The sequence below is a fragment of the Molossus molossus genome, unplaced genomic scaffold, assembly GCF_014108415.1.
Source record: "Molossus molossus isolate mMolMol1 unplaced genomic scaffold, mMolMol1.p scaffold_m16_p_11, whole genome shotgun sequence".
NCBI lineage: Eukaryota > Metazoa > Chordata > Mammalia > Chiroptera > Molossidae > Molossus > Molossus molossus.
In genome coordinates this window covers 57,651,847-57,667,447 of record NW_023425346.1, presented here as the reverse complement: position 1 = coordinate 57,667,447, position 15,601 = coordinate 57,651,847, and the positions used below count along the sequence as shown (strand labels likewise).

The 15,601-nt window shown below is 36.3% G+C and overlaps 2 pseudogenes; one reads left to right on the top strand and one right to left on the bottom strand.

The window, feature by feature from the left end:
* Nucleotides 1-3,029: 3,029 nt before the first annotated feature.
* Nucleotides 3,030-5,181, bottom strand: LOC118625005 (annotated as a pseudogene).
* Nucleotides 5,182-5,789: 608 nt separating this feature from the next.
* LOC118625004 lies at nucleotides 5,790-14,428 on the top strand (annotated as a pseudogene).
* Nucleotides 14,429-15,601: the final 1,173 nt, after the last annotated feature.

Genomic DNA, 15,601 nt, shown 5'->3' with positions numbered 1-15,601 from the left:
GGAACATCCGTGACTTAGCTTTCATCGCCTCAGTTTCACCCCTAAAATATTGACAGGACACAATGGTTATCACCACCCCATTCTGCATGATTGATCTGAAGGTCTGGGCTATTTTGAATTATCACTTCAGTTTTATGAGAGGAGCCCTCACTTGTTTTGAATGCTCTTGAATTGAATTCTTATCAGTTTTATGGCCAAGTGAAACAAGCATCAAATTTATTACACAAGCTTGGATTCATAAAATTATGTGAACTGTTAGCATTGGATGAAAAAGACTGTTTACTTTATAATAACTAATATATTTCTAAATAGATAACAAGTCAGGGATATTTATTGTCTAAAATATGGTTTATCTAAAGATAATAATGTACTATTGAGAAAAGTCATGAGTACCTTATTAAACCATGTTTCTGCATGAATATAGTTAAAAATATGAAAGTGGTTTTTAATAGGTCTCAAGCAGTTTATAATAGAGTTATAGACATGGCTACTAAGGGCACTGACAATACCATGACATAAAAAAGAAAGTAAAAAAAGTAAAGAGACACAAATGTAGAACATGGTCAAAATAGTTTTAAACATCAATAATTTAGATAAACATTAGACTTTACCTTCTAATACATTTTCATTTTTTGGACCAAATATTATATATAGGGATTTAGATAAAAATCCTATATTTTGTTAACTTTTAAATTTTAACATTTATGATCAATATATATGTACCTTGTGTTCTTATAGAATGTCTGTTTTAAAACTCTTGTTTGAAAGTGAATGTTCACATAATGATAGTTTTATCAAATTATATTATCAAAGATTAAATGAATAAAATTAGCTATTAATCATGAATCGCTAAATAAATAGAAGTTCTAGAATATTTTTAGAACTGTAAGCAACTCAGTCATTTAGTTCATCTATATATTTGGATAAATCTATAATTAGAAGTTATCCCAGACAAATAATTGTCAATTGTTCTTAAAAGATGCTTAGAGCATTCCCTGACCATCAGTTCCAAGACTGAACATTTATTCATTACATTATAGGATGTCTCACTTCTGTTTGCCTGAAATCTTTCCTGCTGCTATTTCTTCCGGTTTACATTCAAAGAAATTGTAAATAATCTTTCACAGCTAGAGCAGTGTTGACCAAACTTCGGTCCAACCAGCATTTTTACTTAAATGAAATAGAAAACATTAGACTGCCCTTGGGTAAAGTAAGAGCAATAATTAATTCATGAAACGTGTTTAGTTACCCATATGTAGGTATGTGAGAACTGAATACTCATTTATATACAAGTACGTGTTTGTCAGGATAAAAATATATTTCTTACTAAGTGTTATGGTAAAAAAAAAAAATTGGAAAACATAAATGTCTATTAGGACATCAAAAACTTTTCCTTGGCCACTTTTTATTCCTTCTATAGTTGAAGAGTATTTTCTGACTATATGTTTCCCCTCTTTTGGACTCACAAAATTTTTGTTTTTGTTCACACAAGGATACACCTTATTGATTGACCAATTTTGTTGTAGGAAAACTTATAAAGTATTTTTACAGACAATATTTTTAACTAAATATTTTTAACTAAATATTGTAACGCTAGACTTGTGGCCCTTAGAAAATGATACATATTTAAAACTTTTGATGTATGATTTGTGGCATAACTGCTATTTAGCCTTCATGTCAATGAAAATAACTCACAATGTGTCTACAAAGTTAAATTGTTATTAGAATTGATGGTATAGGTAGGAAGTGGTTTTTGTGTGTGGTGCAATTGAAGCATCAATTATGTTTAATAAATATTATTTCTTTGACATGTAATACAAAAAGGCATTTAAGAAAAAATTTTTCCACACTAATTTGGCACTATTTCTCATTACTAGATGCAGAAATAACAAAGCTTTGGATTGATTTTAAACATTGATAATATTATTCTTTCCTAAATAAAAACTAAAGAAATATGATTTTATAAAATCCAAAACTTTTCTTTGCATGTTTTCTTTTCTTTTTAAATCAACTTTATTCAATTATAACATACGTAAAATAAAATGTTGTACATTTTTATGTGTATGATCTGATGAGTTTTGACAATGTATATACCTGTGTAACCATGACCCTTTCTGGTCAGTCCTTCCTCAACCATAATGTATAAAGCAGTAATGTTGTTGGAATTTATTTATATTGTTCTATGTAGTTTGTTTCTTTTCACTGCTGAGTAGTATTTTATTATATCTATATATCACAATTTGTTTACTCACATAATGATGGACATTTGGGTTATTTCTAATGTTGTGTTATTATGAATAAAGCTTTTATGAATATTTGTGTATTAGTCTTTCTGTGGACATATATTTCCATTTACATTTGGTCAATACCAAAAATTACGATGGCTGTGTTATATAGTAAGTCTGCATTTAACTTTATAAAGAACTATCAAAATTGTATTTCAAAGTGGTTATTTATACTCTCACCCAATGTATAAAATTGTATTTGCTATACATTCTTGCTAATATTTAGTATTCTATCTTTTTTTAATTAAAAATATTGATTGATTTGAGAGAGAGAAAGAAACATCAACCCATTGCTGCACCCATTTATGCATTCATTGATTGATTCCTGTATGTGTCCTAACTTGAAATCAAACCTGCAACCTTGGCGCATGGGGAGGATACTTCAATCAACAGAGCCACTTGGCCAGTGCCTGTATTTTATCTTTTTAATTTTAGCTATTGTATTAGTCAGGGTTCTCTAGAGAAACAGAACGAATAGATTATAGAAGATAGATAGATAGATGATAGATAGATAGATAGATAGATAGATAGATAGATAGATAGATGATAGATAGATAGATGATAGATAGAGATAGAAATAGATATATACACACACACACACACATAAATATACACACACACACACATATATCCCAAAAAATATATATATAGGGTGTCTGTAGATTCTATTACATTTTCAAAATGAAATGTGTTTGGGTGTCCTTTATTTTTACTATTTGTAGAAAGGCATCCAGATTTCAAAATTTATGTTACAAAATGACTAGCAGCAGTTTGAAGCATTTCAACAGAGCTTATGGACTCTGCTGACACAAACAAGGCTAATATCCCATGTTCAAAAAGCAGGGATTGTTCCCGGTGGACACGGTGTACATCCTGTGGCTGCTCAGGGCCCGCGTGTGGCGGTCTCCCTCCTCCTCCCCCACCATCATCGGTGGGGCCTGACCTGTGTTCTCTGCCAGGAAGCCGACCGGCCGCAGCAAGCCTTCAGCTGCTCCACTGCAGCCAGAGTTGAGGCATTTGCCATGGCATTCTTGATCGCTCCTACATCCCCTGGAGATGGCCCACCTTTCCTTTTGTCCCTTGGAAAACCAGCACCTGCATTGAAAGGTTTGCTTCTCCTGGCAATACCCTTGGCGAGTACACCCCATTTGCTCTTGACCATTCTCTCTACTTCCTGACGCTCTTTCAGTTTCACCTTCTGGAAATCCAGTACTGATCATGGAGCTTTATAAATGACACAGTCTGGAATGCTTCTTCTTTTTTCTTTTTTATTGGGAATTTTATTTATGTATTTATTTATGTATTTATTGTTGAAAGGATACAGATGTCCCCTTTCCTTCCCCGTTGACCCCTTCCTTCCCGCTCCCACCCTGCTCCTGCTTTCCCCAACCTAATGTCTGTGACCACTGGCGTGCGTATATGCATATAAGTTCTTTGGTTTATCTCTTCCCACCCCTCCCACCCACCGCCCCTCTGAGGTTTGTTAGTCTGCTCCCTACTTCCATGACTCTGGATCTCTTTTGGTTGACAGCTTATTTTGTTCATTATATTCCATAAATAAGTGAAATTATGTGGTATTTGTCATTCTCTGATTGGTTTATTTTGCTCAGCATAATACTCTCCAGGTCCCTCTATGTCGTCTCAAAGGGTAAGAGATCTTTTTTTCCTTGTATACATGTACCACTGCTTTTTATCCGTTCGTCTACTGATGGACACTTGGGCTGTTTCCAGATCTTCGCTCTTGTAAATAGTACTGCTATGAACATAGGGGTGCTTACTGTCTTCCTGTTTGGTGTTTCAGGCTTCTGAGGATATATTTCAAGAAGTGGGATCACTGGGTCAAATGGCAGTTCCATTTTTAATTTTTTGAGGAAGCACCATATTGTTTTTCAAAGTGGCAGCACCAGTCTGCATTCCCACCAGCAGAGTACCAGAGTCCCCTTCCCCACACCCTCTCCAGCACTTGTTGTTTAAGGATTTGTTGATGGCGGCATTCTGGCAGGTGGGAGGTGATACCTCACACAGCTCCGGTTCAGTTGGCCCTCCCTGTGCTGGGGCCCAAGGTGAGTAGCTGTAGCTGTAACTTAGTGCCCTGGCTGTTCAGGAAAGTACCTGTGATCCCTGTGCCTTTCCCTGCTGGACAGAACCTCTGCTCTGGTGATTTTCTCAGCCAGGTGTTATGTGGGTGCCTTTCCCTGTTCCCCCACTCTACTGGGGAGCTGGCGTGGGGTTTAACCCCTGACTTCTCAGAGGGAACTGCTCCCGCTAAGACAGCCCTCAGCTGCTGCCCGTGGGCACCCAGCCAGCCCTCACGTGCCTCCGCAGCTCCGACCAGTCTCGAGTTGGGGTCCTCTTTACATCCCTGGTCATAAGCTGCTCTTCAGTTGGTTTTTCCAGTGACTTGTCTTTATTTTAGTTGCAATTCCAGTTTGGTCCTAGGAGACGGTCTGTGTAGCTTCCATTCACTTCGCCACCATTTTCCCCAATGCCCTGTGATGCTTCTTATTTGTTACAGGATTTGTTAGAAATTTTAGGTAAGTCAGTGATTTGAGGGATACCAAAGGGTCAGGCACCCAGTTCCACAAGACTGTTGGTGAGAATGAATCCTGTCAGACAGGGCGGAGCCTGATCAAGTCCCTCACCCATACGGCACATTCTCTGTTGTTCACCAATAATGTCTTCAGTCTTCTCAACAAGAGAAAACCACTCAGTTTCCTGACTTCATCATCAGAAAAATCAATACCATCAAACTGGTGTATGGTTAAGCCCAGATTTCCAACGACAGGAATTTTATATCCTGGAGGTCTAACTCTCAGTCCCACACTGCATTGGTGTGCTGCGCCACCTGCTCCATCGGCTCTGCCATCAGCTTCACGGGTCTCTCTACATATGACATTTGTAACAAAATGGCTCACGTGATTATGAAGCCTGAGAAATAAGAAATCCAAGACCTGTAGTCAGCAAGCTGGAGACCCAGGAGAGCTGATGGTGTAAATTCCAGCCCAGAAACTGGCAGTCTGGAGGTCCAAGAGCAAATGTTTCAGTCCCAATCCAAAAGTAAAGAAAGACCAATGTCCCAACTCAAATAAGTAGAAGGCATTTCCTTTTACTCAGACTATTTGATCTTTTAAGGTCTTCAGTTGGTTGGCTAAAGCCCACAGTCATTAACGAGGGCAGTCTGCTCAACAAATTCGCTGCTAATCCCATCCAGGAACACCCTCACAGACAAACCCAGAATAATGTTTGCCAAATGTCTGGCACACCATGGCCCAGCCAAACTGACGCATAAAATTAACTATCAGAGCTGTTCTGCGAGTAATCTCATATTTAATAACACACTCTAAACACTGGAAGGAATCCCTGTAGTGCAACACCACTATCACTTGTGACAAGATAGTAAGAAAAACCAAGGAAAGAAGGAGAGAGAAAACAGAAAGCATGAACAAGAAAAGGAAGTATGTAAGCAAGGGGAGGGATTATCAGTTTGCGCGTGTTTGAGTAGTGATGAGGCTCATTGGAGGGGCTACAGAAGATGTTTCTTTACTGCGCAAGCACTCTCGGTGATGGCAGTTAAGGCTGAAACGCCCTTTAGGGGCCTGCCTGTGGCTTAGGTTCTAAAATCGCCACGCCCACTCACATCAATTATTTGCCCAACATTTACTCTCCTCGTCCCAAGTAAGTCTTTATATATATTTTCTTCCAGTGTTAGGGGGCAGATGAGAGGACAGTCCTGTTATCAAGAACATGTGAGTCATACTCTAGGCTCCGGAGGACTGTTGGAATGTTTTGGCCATTCCTTGGGTATGAATTTAAAGATAGGCCATTTTATGTTTTTAATATTAAGTGAAAATCGGCAAGTTTCAAATGTCTGCTATGATTGTCTTCATCTTTGAAAAGCATTTACAATTCCTAGATGTGTGCACTGGAACATTTCCAAAAAGTTCCATTCTTTTTGACACTTAGGATTAAAAATCTGAGTCTTTAATTTGGTGAATGTGGTTTTACATACACTGAGATTTTGCTATAAATGGGCACGTATGTGCCAAGAACTGTTCAAAGTGCTTGATGATTTTTAATTCATTTAATCCTCATAACAAACATAGAAGTTGGTTACCATTATTATCTTTATTTTACACCTGCCTATGTCACAGAGAAGGATGAGTTATTTACACGAGTTTGCACAGCTAATAAGTGAGAGAACTAGGAATCACACAAACACTGGCTGGCTCCAGTATCCAAGTTCTTAACCACTGTACTATGCTTCTCTCTATAGAGTGGCCTGTTCTCTCTTCTTGAACTATTTTATGTTAAAAATGAGGCTAATATAAAATTTGGGACTTAGCTGGTTAATACATGATAGGACCTGAGGAGAGTGTTATGTTGAGACTTTCACGTTTTCTTTCTTTTTTTTAATTGTTCAATTAAAGTTTACTTACAATATTATTTTGTATGAGTTTTAGGTGTACAGCATAGTTGGTTAGACAATCATATGCCGTACAACACATTCCCTTGATATTTCTAGTACCCACCTGACACCATACATAGTTATTACAATATTATTGACTATATTCCCTGTGCGGTACTTTACATATTTTCTTATACCAAAATCTTGTTGGTTTTCTCAAAGTAAAATATATATACTACCATTTGAATAATATAATTTTTTGGTATAGTAATCAAAGATCTTTTTTTAAGTCCAGAAATTGCAGCAAACCATAATTTTAAATTTTGATACTATCAATGATTTAATTTCATTGATTTTCAGATTTTTTTTTTTTTGGTTCATATTTGTCACAGAATTTTATATCTCCAATTCTCACATGATTATACAAGAAGCCACCTTATACTTAACCAGTAAGTCATCAATTTTATGTTCTCTTCTGATGACTTTGGTGAAGAGAAAACATCTGGTTACCATTTTCTGTTTAATAACATCATATACCTGAAGTTGATAATTAAGCTTCCCCTGAAGACCTAATAACCATGGTTCTTGAAACTCCTTTTATAAACTCCCAAACCTTTAATCAGTTACTTCATATGGATTCTTGCCAAGCTCTCTTTATTTTATTTTATTTTTTTATGTCTCTTAAAATTGGTGAGATCCAAACTGGGCACAATCCATAATTTATCATTAAATTTCTCTACCATTATAACACTCCACCTTGTGAGCAGTGGTCTGGAGTCAGGAGATTTAATACCCAGTCCTCCTTTCCAGCTTATTAGCTGTTTTGAGTTGGATAAGTCATTTAACTTATTTGCACCCAACTTTGCTTACACATAGATACTAGGAACTGGACTAGAAGAATGTTATTGTCTCAAGATGGCAATTAGTTTATGACTGCCTCCAATAAAACAATTTTTAATGGCTATATTTGTGTAGTAAGATTTTTAGCATTCTTTTCCTCTAATTTGTTTCTTCTTCTCAAAGCAAATTATCCTTCATGTATCCCCAGGGAGCTTTATTATATGTATTTTGTCAGCTTGTCCAAATCATTTGGAATTCTAATTTTCTACGAGGTAAGGAGTTTACTTAAAATATCAGTTTTTCAATGGCAACATGCAGTATGTATCTAAGGGAAAAAAATCTTAGAATAATTCTGCATATACTGAATTCGGTTCCAGAATGTATAGAAGCTAAACAAGCATGTTTACACTTAGTCTCATTAAAAAAAAAAAAAAAGGTTTAACCAGGGTAACGAATAGGTCAAAAGATTAGATTAACCAATCTTGACTGTCCCTTTCCTTTTTCTCCTCTTCTAATAATATTTATTTAACAACCTCATTTACTGTGTTAGGTTATTTGCCAAGAAAACTTAGATGTATTTCCTAACCTTGAAAAACTCAGATCCTAAAATAGGTATCATTGGACTTAGAAAAATGGTAAAAAAATAGACTCAAAATATACAAAGAGTAAGCGACTCTTTCAAAGTATACGTACTTGTACCAGTATGTGCTAGCTGAAACCTGGTAGTAAGGTTCATCGTCATCAAATTTGCCCTCATGACGTGAATAACAGCTTCAACTTTGCTCACTTCCATGTGACTTTTAGGAAGGATGTTGTCTGGAGACAAATTTGTCTTTATTCTTTAGCCACTACTATATTTTACACTTATCTCATTCCCGTTCTTTCCCTTCCCTTTCATCCCCGCCCCCTCCACATTTACTACCCTATTTGCATATAGATGATTCAGCTTAGGTGCTTCATGTAGAGCCAATCCTACACTCTCCTTAGAACCTGGGTTCCCAAAATTAGTCTCAACTTTTTTCTTAAAATTACTCTCAACTTCTTTCTTCCTGATAAAGAATTTAAGGAGTTCCTAAGAAATAATAATAATAAATCAATTACAGCTTTTTCCCAAAAAGAAGCTTAGAATCTCTGGGAGGGGACTATTGATAATTCTTGGTGGAGTGAGGTATAGATATTCTTAACTTGTGGCCACATGGTTGGAGAAGGTCATGAGAACTATAAAGAAAGTGTTGAAAACTTTCTGGTAAAACTGAAATGGGGAGAAATAAGTTTTAGCAATATTTGAGGACATACAGAATGTTATAAGGAGTAATCATAGTGAAGGAAAGAAATAACAGAATAAGCAGTCTGTGGATATTCTTATAATTTAATTGCTAATTAGAGAGAAGAAATTGGGCAATAAAGAAAAGAGACAGCACAGATGAATTTTAATGAAAGTGGTTTTGGCGGTTGAAATGATGGGTCACTAACGCACTCTGTATTTATGTATATATATATTTTTGACAACGGTGAAATCTTTTTATTCATAAAGGAGAACAGTAAGGCTTTCTCTCAGCATTGACATTTTTATTGAATTTATTGGGGTGGCATTGGTTAATAAACCACAAAGGTTTCAAGTGTAAAACTCAACAAAACAGCATCCGCACACTGCATCATGTGCTCACCATCCAAAGTCATCTCTGTCCACCACCACTTATCCCCCCCTTCTCCCTCTTCCACCTCCCCTCACCCCCTTTCTTTCTGGCAATCACCATACTGTTATCTGTGTCTGGAGGGTTTTTTGTTTCTTTTTTGCTTAATCCCTTCACCTCTCACCTAGCCTCCCAACCCCCTCCCCTCTGACAGCTGGCAGTCTGTGCTCTGTATCTATGAGTTTTGTGTGTTAGTTTATTTGGTTCAGTAGATTCAGTATATAAGTGAAATCACATGGTATTTGTCTTTCTCTGACTGGTTTATTTCACTTAGCATAATACTCTCCAGGTCTATCCATGCTTTCACAAAGGGTAAGGTTTCCTTCTTTTTAAAGCCAAGTAAATATACCATTGTGTAAATGTACCACAGCTTTTTTATGGTCAATTAATATTTGACAAAGGAGGCAAAACATACAATGGGGTAAAGACAGTCTATTCAATAAATGGTGTTGGGAAACTTGTACAGGTACATGCAAAAAGAAAAAGAAAAATGAAACTAGACTACCTCCTTATATCATAAACAAGAATAAACTCAAAATGGATTAAAGACTTAAATGTAAGTGGCAAAACAATAAAAATCCTAGAAGAAAACACAGTCAGTAAAATCTCAGACATTTCTTGTAGCAATATTTATATATATATATATCTCCTCGGGTACAGGAAACAAAATTAATAAATAAATAAACAAATGGAACTACATCAAACTGAAAAGTTTATTGCACAGTAAAGGAAACCATCAATAAAATGAAAAGACAACCCACTGGATGGGAGAAAATATTCGCCAACAATACATCTGATAAGAGGTTAATATCCAAAATTTATAAAGAATGTATACAACTCAACACCAAGAAAACAAACAATCCAATTTAAAAAATGGGCAAAAAGATCTGAATAGATACCTTTCCAAAGAGGACATACAGATGGCCAATAGACATATGAAAAGATAGATGCTCAATGTCACTAATCATCAAAGAAATGCAAATTTTAAAAAACCACAATGAGCTATCACCTCACGCCTATCAGAATGGCTACCATCAATAAATAATCAAACAAGTGCTGGTGAGGATGTACAGAAAAAAGGAACCTTGTGCACTATTGATGAAATGTAGATTGGGGCAGCCACTGTGGGAAACAGTATGGAGTTTCCTGCAGAAAATTAAAAATGGAACTGCTTTATGACCCCATGACTCCGCTTTGGGGAATATATTGGAAGAAACCCAAACCCCTAATCCAAAAGATACAAGGCTAGGCAAAAATAGGTTTATAGTTGTGAGTATGTGAAACACAGTTTATTCTTGTATTATTATTTATTTAATTATTATAGTATGTATTTGTATTATTTGTCTTATTATTATTATTATTTTATATCCTTACTTATGATTTATCTTTTGAGTAAGGATGGTTGGTGATTTAACCTACTTTTGTCCACCCCTGCATGCACCTCTGTGTTCACCACAGCATCATTTACAATAGCCAAGATTTGTAAGCAGCCCAACTGCCCATCACTGACTCACTCTTGATAAGACATATAAACACCGATAGCCTTCATCCCTTTGTAAAATGTGGCTAATAGTGCTCCCTTGCTGAGGAAATGTAAAAAATAACAATAAAAAAATCATTGAAAAGTTTCCAATCGAAAATACTTCAAGTAATAACACTTTCCTGAATTTTGTGAAGCTTTATTCAACTTTTCTATAGATTTATCTTAACATACCAGTTTTTATTCTGGTAGAATACAGCTATCCTATTAAGAATGCTAAGAGAATATTTCCCTTTGTCAACTGAAATGGTCATTTATGTCTATAAAGTTCTAATAGTGATCATCATAATATAAAACAAGATTTGTGCCCTTTTTTTTTTTCTTTTTCAAAAAATAATGATATACTAGAGTATGACTGATAATGACAATGACAATAAATAAAAACATAATAATGGGGAGATGCTGAATCAGGTGAGTCACAATATTTAATGTAAGCCAAATCATTTAAAATGTATTCTACAGAAACAGGTGCATTTAAATTACTGTTTCAGAGCTCTTCCACATTGCTATTTACAGAGTATGTTTTAAACTTGCTACTCATTTAGTTATGGCTCAAGTGGTAAGCATGTTAATGAACAAGGTTGAGTGTAAACCATTTATTTTAGACACGCAGTACTTTCAGGCAAGGAAAAAGGGTGGTCCCCTCTGCAGGAGCTCATATGAAGAAAACAGTGATTTCTTGTGGTGAACTCTGGTGATAAAAGTGTAAAGTTTGATGGGATTTGTATAGGCAATAAAAATAAAATTCAGTGCAGTTGTGGTCACAACCTCTTCATTTCTGCTTAGAGTTTTAAAAACGCTTCGAAAAGAGGAGGATGTTTTATTGATTAGCCAACCCAACAATTTTGTACTATGTATAAATAATAGCTAGGTGTTTCAGCAAATTCTAGTTGTAAAAGTGAAGGGAGTCAACATTATTTGGTAAATTACTATAGTAATTCTTTACTAAACATTTTTCATATTTCAATTAATTTTTTTCCTCCACTAAGTCCTAAACAATAAAGTAACTGCAGTTAGATCTCATTTTTTTTTTTTATGTCTGAACATATTTCACAAAGAGCAATCATTTTTGGATTTATAAGCTGTCAGTAAAATAATTTCATTTACGTTTAATTGATGCTGAAGCGTCTTTAATACCATCTTAACAAATGCCCTTTAATGATTAGCCAGGAAATGTCTTCATATAATTAGCATTTTTTTGACACCAAGCAGAATACCTTTGTCTTAGAGGAGTAGAGGGTGGACAAACTTTTGAGAAGACCCACCAAAAAGACAATGCTAGTCAAATATCCCCAATGGTCACAGAGGACGACTCTCTGGAACCATGAAATAGAGCCTCTGAGGGGAGGAGAAGGACGTGCTCTCTAGCGCGGTCATCATTTGGTAGGTGGAGGGTGGGCTTCAGCATCTTCTCTCCTGTGTGTCACTGTGGAACATCTGTGGGAGCAAATGCCCATGCAGGCTGTGCAAACAAAAACAGGAAGATTTTCGTCTTTAAATCTCTTTCCTAGATATTGTGGAAGATGAGAAATAAAAGACGAGACCCTTTTTATGACATTTTAAGTTGGTATTTACAGTTGTTACAGAGGATAATCAGGTTCAGCCATTGTTTTTAAGACAATGATCTTAATAGATAATTTTCTTAATGTCCCCAAGTATAAGACTCACCTATGTAGACAAAAGCAGGTTGATGAAATGCTTTTAACAAGAAGATAGATTATGTTACTGTCTGCTCAGTTCAAAGTCTCCGTGATGATTACAGCTCAGAAAGTAATTTGAAAAGGATGATTCTACTCCCCCAATGCTTCCTGCTAAAGCAGTTATGGTTGCTATTCCAGATTACTTTTAAAAACTTACATGTTGACTTTATTCAAGTAACAATTAAAATATTTCAGTTCGATTTGGCTCGTAACAATTTTTTTTGTTATCACAATCTTAGGCTGAATTCCTTAATCATGCCAAGTTAATTAGTCTAAATGATTGAAAACAATGGAGGAAAGTAGTAACTACAGCATTTTACATAGTTTGGTTTGTTTGTTTTTTCTCCTCCTCCCAGATGTTTATAATACTTTTCAATGAATTTACCACACTTTGAGATTAGAAAATTTATACATCACATAATAATTCCATATATGAATCAGACATCAGCATATGATTTCTTGGTCTTTCTGGTTGAAGACAAAACACACTTTTAAATTACTCTACAATTGCCAGTTTTGACTATCTTATAAGTAAGTCCATTCTGATTCTATTCACCATAGAGTATAAGACAAGTTTCCTAATTTGGGACATTTAGCAGATTGGTTTTTTCCTTTATTAATTTTAGAGAGAGGAAGTAAGAGGGAGAGAGAGATAAAAACATCAATGAGAGAGAACATCGATCAGCCGCCTCCTGCATGCCCCACACTGGGGATTGGGCCCACAACCTAGGCATGTGCCCTGACCGAGAATCGAACCAGTGACCTCTTGGTGCATGGGTCGATGCTCAACCAGTGAGCCACACTGGCCAGGCAAGATTCCATATATTAAAAATTGCAAGTTATGTCCTGGCCGGTTTGGCTCAGCGGTTGGAACGTCGGCCTGTGGACCAGAGAGTCCTGGGTTCGGTTCCCGCCCTTATTTAGTATGTTGGAAATTATTATGTCAACTATATATTTTTTAATATTTGTGTCTCGAGAAAAGGAGCTATACTGCATTTCAGTTTAATTTAAGTCTTAGTGATTATAGCCCTGGTCGGTTTGTCTCAGCAGTTAGAGTGGTGGCCTGCGGTCCAGAGAGACCTGGGTTCGGTTCCCGCTAAGGGCATGTACTTCGGTTGCAATTTGTCCCCGGCCCTGGTTGGGTCATGTCCTCAGGTGAGGATAAAAAAAAAAGCAATTAAAAAAAATCTTAGTAAGTATAAAGCAGTAGTATTTTATTTGATACATTGAAGAAAACTTTTATGGTGTTTGCAAGAAACTAGAACTGATTTATAAAGAGTAGTGCAAAAGTTTTTTTAGATTAGATACCAATATCTTTGCTGCGATGAAAGAATAACATATCACTATTGATATATTAGAGTGATGAGGTGATATTGAACCAAAGAAAAGCCTGAAGTTGTTTTGAAAATTTTAACAGTAGGTCGGTTAGACTGGAAAACTGCTGACAGTAGAGTATCTGAATAGTCCTATGACTTCCCAGCAAATGACATTAGCATTGTCTCACCTCACACTGTCCTGCCAATTCAACATTTAAAAACGTAATTTTCTGCCTTTCTCGCACCTCAGCCATTTTGGCAGCGGCAATTGGTAGGGGACTGTCCCCCACCTAAGGCAGGAAGAAGGTAGCCTCAAAGAAGACAAAAAAGTCACTGGAGTTGATCAGTTCTAGGCTCCAACTTGATATTAAAAGTGGAAAGTATGTGCTAGGGTACTAGCAGACTAAAGATGATCAGACAAGGCAGAGGAAAACTGTCATCTTCACCACCAACTCTCCAGCCTTGAGGAAAATGACACAGAGTTCTATGCCATGCTGGCCAAGACTGGTGTCCATCGCTACAGTGACAATAAGATTGAATAAGGCACAGCGTGTAGCAAAATACTACAGAGTGTGCACACTGGTTATCACTGAACCAGGCGATTTTCATATCATCAGAAGCATGCCAGAACAGACTGGTGAGAAGTAAATCATGCGAAATGTTTCTTTAATAAGACTAGCTAGAGCTTGCTTTAAAAAAAAAAAAAAAGCAACTTTTTATATAATGCATGTAAAATTCAAAATGGTACTCACTATATTCATCAAAATACATTAAATATTTTTGCTGTATAGAGATATTATTGTAAAACCCTGGATTATTTGTTCTACATGTTGTTATTGTCTTTAAATTTATATCTTTTCCTTTCATCTCTAATCTATGTAATTTGAGAATATGGGTAAAATTGTTGCTATAATCTTTAATGTGTTTCATTGTGGTTCGTGAGTGCAGGTCTAACGCATCAAAAGTGTATTATGTAGGTTTGGTTAGCTCCCTTGCAAACATCTTTTGGAATGTGTATCACATAGTCTGCCATTAGAAGAAAAGATATGGATAGATACAGAGAAAAGTGAGGTAGTATCCTTGACTATGCTTACTGAATTTCAGAATTAAAATGAAAACATGGTTTCACAGTTACCATTTATTTTAGCTTCGTTTCAGTTTCTAACTGAATTACATTTTGATAAATAACAATCATACAGATAAAACCTTTAAAAATAAAATTACATGCTACGGAGGATATGGAATAAAGGAAGCTATGAATTCTGTCCTTGAGAAGCCAATCATTTCATATAGGAGATAAGATATGTAAATAACCATGAACAGAGAGCTGATAGGCGATGTGAAAGAAATCTCCGAGATAATTTCCTAAAGAGGAAAATGACTTCAGAGGAGGCCTGGTGAGGAATGTGGCCGATGAGTTTTGGGAATGAGTCTGGTAGAAATGATCAGAAGATGAGAAAAGCAGGGAAGTTCAGAGTGTGTAAAATTACTAATAATGGGGGAGTGATCACCAGCCAAATGACCGAGTGGGCAGGGGCCGCTGCTGGAACAGGCCAGGGGAACCTGGAGGCTGGGATTCTGTCAGCTCCTTGTCAGCTCTTCTGCATTTGCCTTTTCCTATTTCCAGAACCAGTTCTACGATGCTGTGAATATTGAAGGTGGCTAAGGGACTCCTTGCGATTTATTTTCCCCTTTTGCTATTTTATTTAACGCAAGGGGGGTTCATTTTCTAACAATGTTCATTTCACAGTTAGGACCAAATTCCAAGGCACGTGCGGGAATGCGCCCTGGGTGGGAAGCACGAGAGAGTGTGCGGACGCC